Consider the following 9,953-nt stretch of genomic DNA (forward strand, 5'->3'; position numbering starts at 1 on the left):
AAATACCATAATGAATAATCAAGGTCAAAATTCAAGTTGCTAATATCCAGAAGGGAAAAAAGAAATTTTGAATGAAATCAATATTCTAACTATTCACTCACAGGGGACCCATTAGACTATTGGAAATGTGATGCATTTGTCAAGACGTGCTTGTCTTTATCCAGTTACTAAATATCATTGTTTGCAGTGTTGGTCTTAGTCCTGTATTCATGCCCACTGATGTACACATATTTACTACAATTATGCTCTTCATGAGGCTGTATCTTTTTATATCTTAATATTTGTATGAATTCTTATTGAGAAAAATAATGGTAACCATCGAAACTTTTTGGAGTGTATGGAATGTGTTTGATTCATTACCTACTAGTTTATACTTTGCAAGTTTTTAAGTCACTCCTCTAAATCCACACCCTGCCAGAAGTGACATTATTCAGTATAATTGGCATACAATAAATTCATGTTCTGATAGACAAATATTGTTGTCACTGGGGCATGAAATAGTGAACCATCCAATAAAATGAAACCAATGATCAGAAATTAGCTTGATTCTTTTCTGTCTTGACCTCATGCTATCTTTACATAAAAGTAAAGGTTTAGGTAGAGGTTGGTTGATGTCTAGTCTTCAAATTTGAAGGAAAGCAATTCATTTTTGGAGTTCCTGAGGAAACCAGGAGAATTTATCACCACACAGGTTGGTAAAAAGAGAAAGAGCCTATATAGAAAACGTTTGTACACTGGTTCTAAACTTTTCAACTACCTAGTGGAATCTTCTGGGGAGTTTATAAGGCATGAAAACCAGTGTCCCTGGAGTGGACCCACTCACATGGCCCTTTTTGAAACAGTCCCAAGGTGATTCCAATGTGAAACCAGACTGGGGAACGTCTGGGTAAATCTGAAAGATCTACAAAATCAGAGGCTGGAAATGAGATAGGAAAGAAAAAATTAAGTTCTCCAAAAAAGTTTGTCCTTTCTACCAAGGTGGTTCACATATGGTATTTTAGGTGAGAAAACTGAATCTTAGCTTGAAGTTAAGGAAATTTCACTCATTGGCAGCCAATTTTGTAGGATTTCATAGTGATAAGTATATCCTCTGTGGTGCAAGATGGGCATTCAGTGAAGAATTACAGTTCAGTAATTCTCTCATATCTACCTGATGCCTTTGCCTTCTCCTCCCCACCAAAGGCAACCATTCTGTTTACTGCCTATTATTATATTTGTGTTCTTATGAAGTGCATATTTATGTTTACAGACATGTTTTAACTACATAAATGCCATGTGTTATAGATTTCATTTTCCTCTTTTTTTAGTCAGCTCTGTTATAACACCCTATGATATGTATCCTACCTAAGTCTCTACTCTGCTGCCTCTGACCGCTGCAACATCTTCTTTAGCGCACATTTACCATGTTTTATCTGACCACTGATCCAGAGATGAATATCCCAATGGATCCCAACCCAGCACTATAATGATTTGAAGATTCTTCTCATATCCATCTTCCTGAAATCTACATGAAAATTTCTTTGCAATATACCACCAAATCTATGATACCTAGGTCATAGGATATGTACATAGTTATTTTTATAGAGGATTAAAAAATGTTTACTCTACAATGCCTGCACACCCAGAAGTGCACATACAGTATAAACAGTTTCTATATTCCCACTTTCTGTCATCCACGGTACCACCCAGCCCTCTGTTTATACCAGTATAAGAGTTTTCCTATGTCAATTTAGCTAAATTTATATCCCAACTAAAAATAGAAGTGGAAGCCTATGCATATTCTAATTATCCCTGAATATTGATTGAACATAAGTCTGCAGCATGTTCACATGACTGGGTATTCTGTATTTTGATTTGCTAAGTCAACCTTACTTAGGACACAATTCCCTTGGATCATTTCTGACCATTGGCAGACAGGTCAGAGCTACCTACCATTCTGCAGTCTCTGCTCCATATGATTCCATGCTTCCAGAATTTTTCTATGATGCTGGCTGGGTTTGGGGGCTAAAGAGCTGGACTGCTTGCTCTCATTCTTGGTTTCAGAGGGGTTCTGAAAGTGCATGAGAAATATCAGAGCAGGAACCTCTCAGGGCCCTATTATTGCTCCTCCACAAGTGGGAAAGGGAACAAGTAGTGAATGAACCATAGTGAGTAATGGTTGAAATTTTTATAAATTGTCTACCTGGCCTACCTAAGGCTTTCCTCCAAGGTCAATTACACATGGAGAGGTGATGATGGAAAGGAAAAATGGGGAAGGACTAGAATTAGTTCTCTCAGCTTAAGCAGTTCCATATATTAAAGGAACTTGAGTTTCTTCTGCTAGTCATGCAAAACTGTATGATGTGGGCCTCACACCACATACTGAGTGCCTGGATCAATGAAGGAAATCTCCCAAGATGGACTCAGGCAGTGCTCTCAGCCCACGATGGCACTGAACTTCTGGTTGTAAGCAGCTGTGGGGCTTCTCAGGAAAGAGCAACTACTGTTTGCAGCGAGCTGAAGGTGACACACAGGGATCCCACCGATCTGCCCCAGTTCATTGGCCAACAATACCTTCTACATGTCTTCCAGCCGCTTCTTGGTAAGTCATTCTCTGAGTAAGTCATCAAGTCACTTTTGTCTCCTTCCCAGAGTCAGCCTGCAGATTTTCACTCAGTTGTTTTCTGAGCTTTTTAGTGCACTATTTTGGAGGTCTCTCTGCAAGCTACCCTCAAGATTCTGCTTGGGTCCATCCCTAGCTGGAATGTAGTTGAGCTACTGAAATAGAAGTTGCCAAATTTAAGGACCTGATGTCATTAAATCCTTGCTGCTTTTTCCTCTATTTTTCCATCTCCTTTCTTTATTTCCACCAAAAATCCCTGTTGGCCTCTCAATACTTTTCTTCTTTCAAGAGCATATATTTCATAGAACAATTTAAATTTTCTAAAAGCCTAATAAATCCCAGTCTAAAAGTCTAACATACACTATTAAATGAATCTCCATGCAGTTAGGTCCATATGGAATGGAGATAACTGTGCCTTATAGCCAGGCTAGCATGTTTTTTTATGTCAGGTTTATTGAAATATAACATATATACAATAAATTTTCTCCTTTTTAAGATGTATAATCCTATGAAGTTTGACTAATGTATACAGAAGTATAAAGACTACCACAATCAAGCTAAAACAGCTACTCATCTACTAATTCTTAGTATGTTGAACTTTTTTTCTCTTTATCTACAATTGATCTCAAACTCCATCATGTCACTAAAATCTACTTCTCAAGAAGAAGAATCTCTATTCTCACCTCTTTCTCCATTTCCCAGGGAAAATAGGAATATATGTTCAAGAAGAAAACAAGTCAACATCTATGCATATGAGCTAATCAACACTAATTCTTTGATAAGTTTCAATCATACCAAGTCCAGCTTTCCTACAGCAAAACTGAAAACAAAGTATTTATTATATGTGTGAATTATTTTGGGTTTTGTAAATATTCTTGATGAATTCATCCCTCAGTCACTTACACAGAATGAAACAGAGAATGAACATATACACAGAAACTTACATTGCTATAGAGAGTCTGGGCAAGCTATCAGCTACAAACTTACAAATATAAAATATTTAATCTGAGGGACAATTGTGTCATTTTATTATTTGCAATTTCTATTTTTAAAATACAGCAGTTAGGTAAGGAGAAAATGAAACTATCACTATTTGCAGATGACATGATATTGTACATAGAAAACCCTAAAGAATCCACCAAAAAACTATTAGACCTAATCACTGAATTCAGCAAAGTTGTAGGATACAAAATTAATACACAGAAATCTGTCACATTCCTATATACTAACAACAAAGTAGCAGAAAGAGAAATCAGGAAAACAATTCCATTTATAATTGCATCAAAAAGAATAAAATATCTAGGAATAAATCTAATCAAGGAGGTAAAAGACCTATACTCTGAAAACTACAAGACACTTATGAGAGAAATTGAAGAAAAAAACAATAAATGTAAATCTATCCCATGCTCATGGATAGGAAGAATTAATATTGTCAAAATGGCCATCCACCCAAAGCAATCTACAGATTCAATGCAATCCCTATCAACATACAAACAGCATCCTTCAACAAACTAGAACAAATAGTATGGAACCACAAAAGACCCTGAACAGCCAAAGCAATCCTCAGAAGGAAGAACAAAGCTGTGGGGATTATGCTCCCCAACTTCAAGCTCTACTACAAAGCTACAGTAATCAAAATAGTTTGGTACTGGCCCAAGAACAGAGCCATAGATCAATGGAACAGAATAGAGAGCCCAGATATAAACCCATGCATATATGGTCAATTAATACCTGATAAAAGAGCCATGGATATACAATGGGGAAATGACAGCCTCTTCAACAACTGGTAGTGGCAAAACTGGACAGCTACATGTGAGAGAATGAAACTGAGTTATTGTCTAACTCCACAGAAAAATGTAAACTCAAAATGGATCAAAGAACTGAATGTAAGTCATGAAACCATAAAACTCTTAGAAGAAAACATAGGCAAACATCTCTTGAATATAAACATGAGCAACTTCTTCATGAACACATCCCATTGGGCAAGGGAAACAAAAACAATAATGAATGAGTGGGACTACATCAAACTAAAAAGCTTCTGTACAGCAAAGGACACCATCAGTAGAACAAAAAGGCATCCCACAGTATGGGAGAATATATTCATAAATGACTCATCTGAAAAATGGTTAACATCCAAAATATACAAAGAACTCATATACCTTAACACCAAAAAAGCAAATAACCAGATTAAAAAATGGGCAAGGACCTGAACAAAAACCTCTCCAACGAAGAAACACAAATAGCCAACAGGCATGTGAAAAGATGCTCCACATTGCTAATCATCAGAGAAATGCAACTTAAAGTCACATGAGATGTCACCTCACACCAGTTAGGATGGCCACCCTCCAAAAGACAAGAAATGACAAATGCTGGTGAGGATATGGAGAAATGGGAACCCTCCTACACTGTTGGTGGAAATGTAAATTGGTGAACCATTGTGGAAAGCAATATGGAGGTTCCTCGAAAAACTAAAAATAGAAATACCAGTTGACCCAGTAATTCCATTTCTAGGAATTTACATGAAAAAAACAAAAGTCCCTGATTTGAACAGACATATGCACCCCTTTATCACTGCACTATTTGCAATAGGCAAGATATCAAAGCAACCTAAGTGTCCATCAGTAGATAAATGGATAAAGAAGATGTGGTACATATACACAATGGAATATGATTGAGCCATAAAAAGAAAAGAAATCCCACCATTTGCAACAACATGGATAGATCTACAGGATATCATGCTCAGTGAAATAAGCCAGGCAGAGAATTACAAACATCAAATGATTTCACTTATTTGTGGAATAAAAAAACAAAACAAAAGAGAAGGAACAAAATAGCAGTAGACTCACAGACATAGATAAGAGACTAGTGGTTACCAAGGGGTGGGGTTTGGGTGGGTGGCAGGGGAAGGGTGAAGGGGATAAAGGGGCACAATAATTCATAATCACAATATAAGTTGGTCACAGGGATGGTAGTACAGCATGGAAAATATAGTCAATGATTCTGTAGCATCTTACTATGTGTCAGATAGTAACCACACTAGAGTGGGGGATGGTTTAATAATATGGGTAATTGTTGAACCATTGTGTTGTATATTTGAAACCACCATATATTTGAAACCAAGAGAAGATTGTATATGAACATACTCTATTTTTTTAAATAGCAATTATTTAAGTGACACCTTAACCAAAACAATATTTTGAGGCTCTGAAATCTTTGAGTATTTGATTTATAACCCTATGATAGCTCTTCACATATTGGTAAACTCACAGGAGCCCACAATGGATTTTAGGCATGTTTTCACGCCTAAGTGCTGGTGACAGCACTTGTGGACAGGAAGCTTTCATAAAATAGATGTAGATGGAGCGTTGGGTTCCTGCTGCCTGGGAGTTTTGTTAAGACACAACTGACCTACCAAGTGAGAAATAAACTTCTGTTCTTTTAAGCCACTGATATTTCAGGGTGTATTACTGTAGCAGAACCTAATCAATGCTGTCTACTGCAGGTGGAGAAACATGCTTCTACTGCTTTATACAATGGGCACACTGAGACCTCAGATCTGAATTTTTCACTCCTAGATTCCAACTGTTCCAGCAACAGTCAAATTGCCCTGAACTATTATTCAAGAACAAGCTGGGGAATATAATTTCCCCAAAATTACTTTTTTAAAAAAATCATGAATTTACATGGGCGAACAGGAAAAAAAAAAGTCACGGGTGAGGAGCAGAATAAAAGGCTATTCATGTATTTTTAATTAATTATAAAAATACAGGCTTGATTTAAATTCTTATGCTTTGCACTCATTGGAATAAGAAAGTGAAAAACATTAAATAGAACTCAGTCAAGAAAAGAGATCCCACAATCATATCCCAACCCTTGTTTTCTTTTTCTCAGATGCCATTCAAAGTGATCTCTGACTATCCAGCCAATTGTTACCTCAACATCTCAGCTTATCATGGGCAAAATATTCTACCCTCAATCTTTCCAATATTCCCAAATACTAGTAATAATATTTACTATCCATACAATTGCATGAGCCAGACATCTAGTTGTCACGCTTAGTAAATTTATTTCTTACCCTACTTTAACTCCATTTGGAAATTCTTTCTTCTATCTCCAAAGCACATAGGAAATTAGTCCACATATTTTTCCATCTTTATTGCCAAAAAGTCAATTCATGATAACATCATCACTTGCCTTAATTACTTATAAAATCCTTACAATGCCTACAAGATACTGCTTTTATCCATTGTGCATAGGGTTCTAAGTGATTTTAAGATATGAATCAGATCATGTCATTTCTCTGCTTACAAGGCTTGAAATGGCTTCTGATTTCACTAAAACAAAAACTCTCTGTTCCTGTTGGTAGCCCTGAGAGGCTCCCATGATTTTGTGAGTTTCTGTGGACATGGACGTCTGTTTCTTCTTTTGATAAATGATTAATAAATTCATTAAAGATAATACATAAAACCTGGAATAATTCTCAAAATTAAAGGATACTTCCAGTTTTTGTGGAGGTAAACATAGACTTGGTATAATTAAACATTAACAAAGTGTTAAGAGTAATTGATTTAGATATTTACAAAATGATTTGTTTTCTTTTTAAATGTATAATATTCCTTGTTCTACTTGGGAGGAAAAGAGGGAAACTGAAATGAGCTCTGATTGAACCACATGAAATCGATACATTTATATAAGTACTTTCAAGTGTTTTAAACTAATAAATACAGATAATACAGGTAAAATGAAAATAACCAATATGGAAGAGGGAGAATTTGTGAAATGAGGAATGGACCTGGATTTGTACTGGCTTCATTATTAAATACTCATGTGAATTTAAGACAAATTGCTTTCCCTTACTGAGCATAAATGACACTGCTCATAAAATGAAGAGGTGGGATTAAAGGTCTTAGGGCCACCCTTCTAAAGCATCCTCACCATTTATAGCACAAAAGTACTGAGCAAACTTGTTCTCTCACAACCGATAAATTCCTTTGCCCAAAGCAATTATTCATCGTACCCTATACACTCCCAAACCTGTTAGCATAAATGTATTTTAGTTCCAGATTCAGGAAAAGGCACTGTCCAGAGCTAAACTTTAAGTTTTACTGAGGGCTGTGTAACATCTTTAATAGCAATTATTTCTGGAGAACTACAGTTCAGCAACTTAAAAGGATTTGAAGCAGTGCAATGTAGTGGCCAATAGCAGAGACTGATCGAGATCCAGATGGCCCAGTTTTGGTTTTGGTTTTACTAATTTTATACTTTAATTTTTTTCTGCTTTTTTGAGGTATAATTGACAAATAAAAATTGTGTGTATTTAAGGTGCACACTGTGATGTTTTGAGATACATTGTAAAATGACTACCACAATCAAGCTGTTATATATATATAATGTATATCCATCAACTCACATGGTTGCCTTTATTTTGTGGTGAGAATACTTATGATTTACTCTCAGCAAATTACAATTATATATTATTAGTTATTGTAGTCACCATGGTATATATTAGGTTTCTAGACCTTATTAATCTTATAACTAAAAGTTCATACCCTTTGACCAACATTTCCCTATTTCTTCCACATAGACTTCCCTGAGCCCTGGTAACTACCCTTATAGTCTGTTTCTATGATTTGATTATGTTAGATTCCACATGTAAGTGGAATCATGCAGCCCTTGTCTTTGTCTGGCTTATTTCACTTAGCATAATACCTTTCACGCTCATCCATGCTGTCACAAATGGCAAGATTTCCTTTTTATGGCTGAATAACATTCCATTCCATTATATATCCATCACATCATCTTTATCCATTCATCCACTGGGAGACATTTAGGTTGTTTCCATTACTTGACTATTATGAATAATTCCACAATAGACACTGGGGTGCATATATAAAGCAGATATATTTTTAATTTGTTGAGGAACCTCCATATCATTTCCCATAGCTGCTATACCAATTTACATTCTTAACAGTGTGTAAGGGTTTTTCTCCACATCCTGGCCAACACTTGTTACATTTTGACTTTTAGATAACAGCCACCCTAACAGGATTGAGGTGCTGTCTCACTGATTTTGACCTGCATTTCCCTGATGGTTAGTGATGTTGAGGACCTTTTTGTACACCTGTTGCCCATTTGTATGTCTTCTTTTGAGAAATGTCTATTCACATCCTTTGCCCAATTTTTACTCTGGTTGTTTTTTTACTATTGGCTTGTAGGAGCTCCCTACATATTTTGGATATTAATCCCTTACCAGATGTATAGTTCACAAAATTTTCTCCCATTCCATAGATTGCCCTTCATTCTGTTGTTTCCTTTGCTGTGCAGAAAATTTCAGTTTGGTGCAGTCCCACTTGTTTATGCTTACTTTTGTTGCATCCAAAAAATCATTGCCAAAACCAGTGTCATGGAGCTTTCCCCTACGCTTACTTCTAGGATTTTTAGAGTTTTGGGTCTTCTGCTTTACCCATTTTGAGGTGTATTTATTTGTTTTTTGTATGCTGTAAGATAAGGATCTGATTCCCCCCCCACCTTTTTTTTGGCATATGGAAATCCAGGGTTCCCAACACCATTTATAGAAAAAAATATGCTTTCCAAAATGTGCATTTTGACACCTTTATTGAAGATTATTTGGTCATATATGTGTGGGTTTATATTTGAACTAATTTTTCCATTGTCTGTCTTTATGCCAGTACTGTACTATTTTGATTACTGTAGCTTTGCAATATAGTTTGAAATCAGGAAGTGATGCCTACAGCTTTGTCCTTCTTTCTTAAGACTCCTTATGTTATCCGTTGCCCTTTGTTGGTTCCATTCAAATTTTAGAATTGTTTTTTATATTTCTGTGAAAAATGCCATTGGAATTTTGTTAGAAATTGCATTGAATCTGTAGATTATTTGAGGGAGTATGGACATTTGGACAGAATTAGTTCTTCCAATCCATTAATATGGAATATCCTTTCATTTATTTGTGTCTTCAATTTCTTTCAAGTTTTATAGTTTTCAGTACACAGATCTTTCACTTCCTTGGTTAAATTTATTCCTATGTATTTTATTCATTTTGATGCTATTATAAATAGGATTTTCTTAATTCTTTTTCAGATAGTTCTTTGTTAATATGTAGACACATACTGGTTTTAATGTATTTTTTAATCCAGCAACTTTAGTGAATTTAGTGTATTTTTTTTGACAGAGTCTTTAAGGCTTTCATGTATTAGATCATGTCATCTGCAAGCAGAGACAACTTTACTTCTTTCCAATTTGGGTGCCTTTTATTTATTTTTCTTGCCTAATTGCTCTGGTTAGGACTTTCAGTATTATTCTGAAGAGAAGTGGTGAAATCTGAAAAATTCAA

This window comes from Manis javanica, unplaced genomic scaffold (genome assembly GCF_040802235.1).
Source record: "Manis javanica isolate MJ-LG unplaced genomic scaffold, MJ_LKY HiC_scaffold_25, whole genome shotgun sequence".
Lineage (NCBI taxonomy): Eukaryota > Metazoa > Chordata > Mammalia > Pholidota > Manidae > Manis > Manis javanica.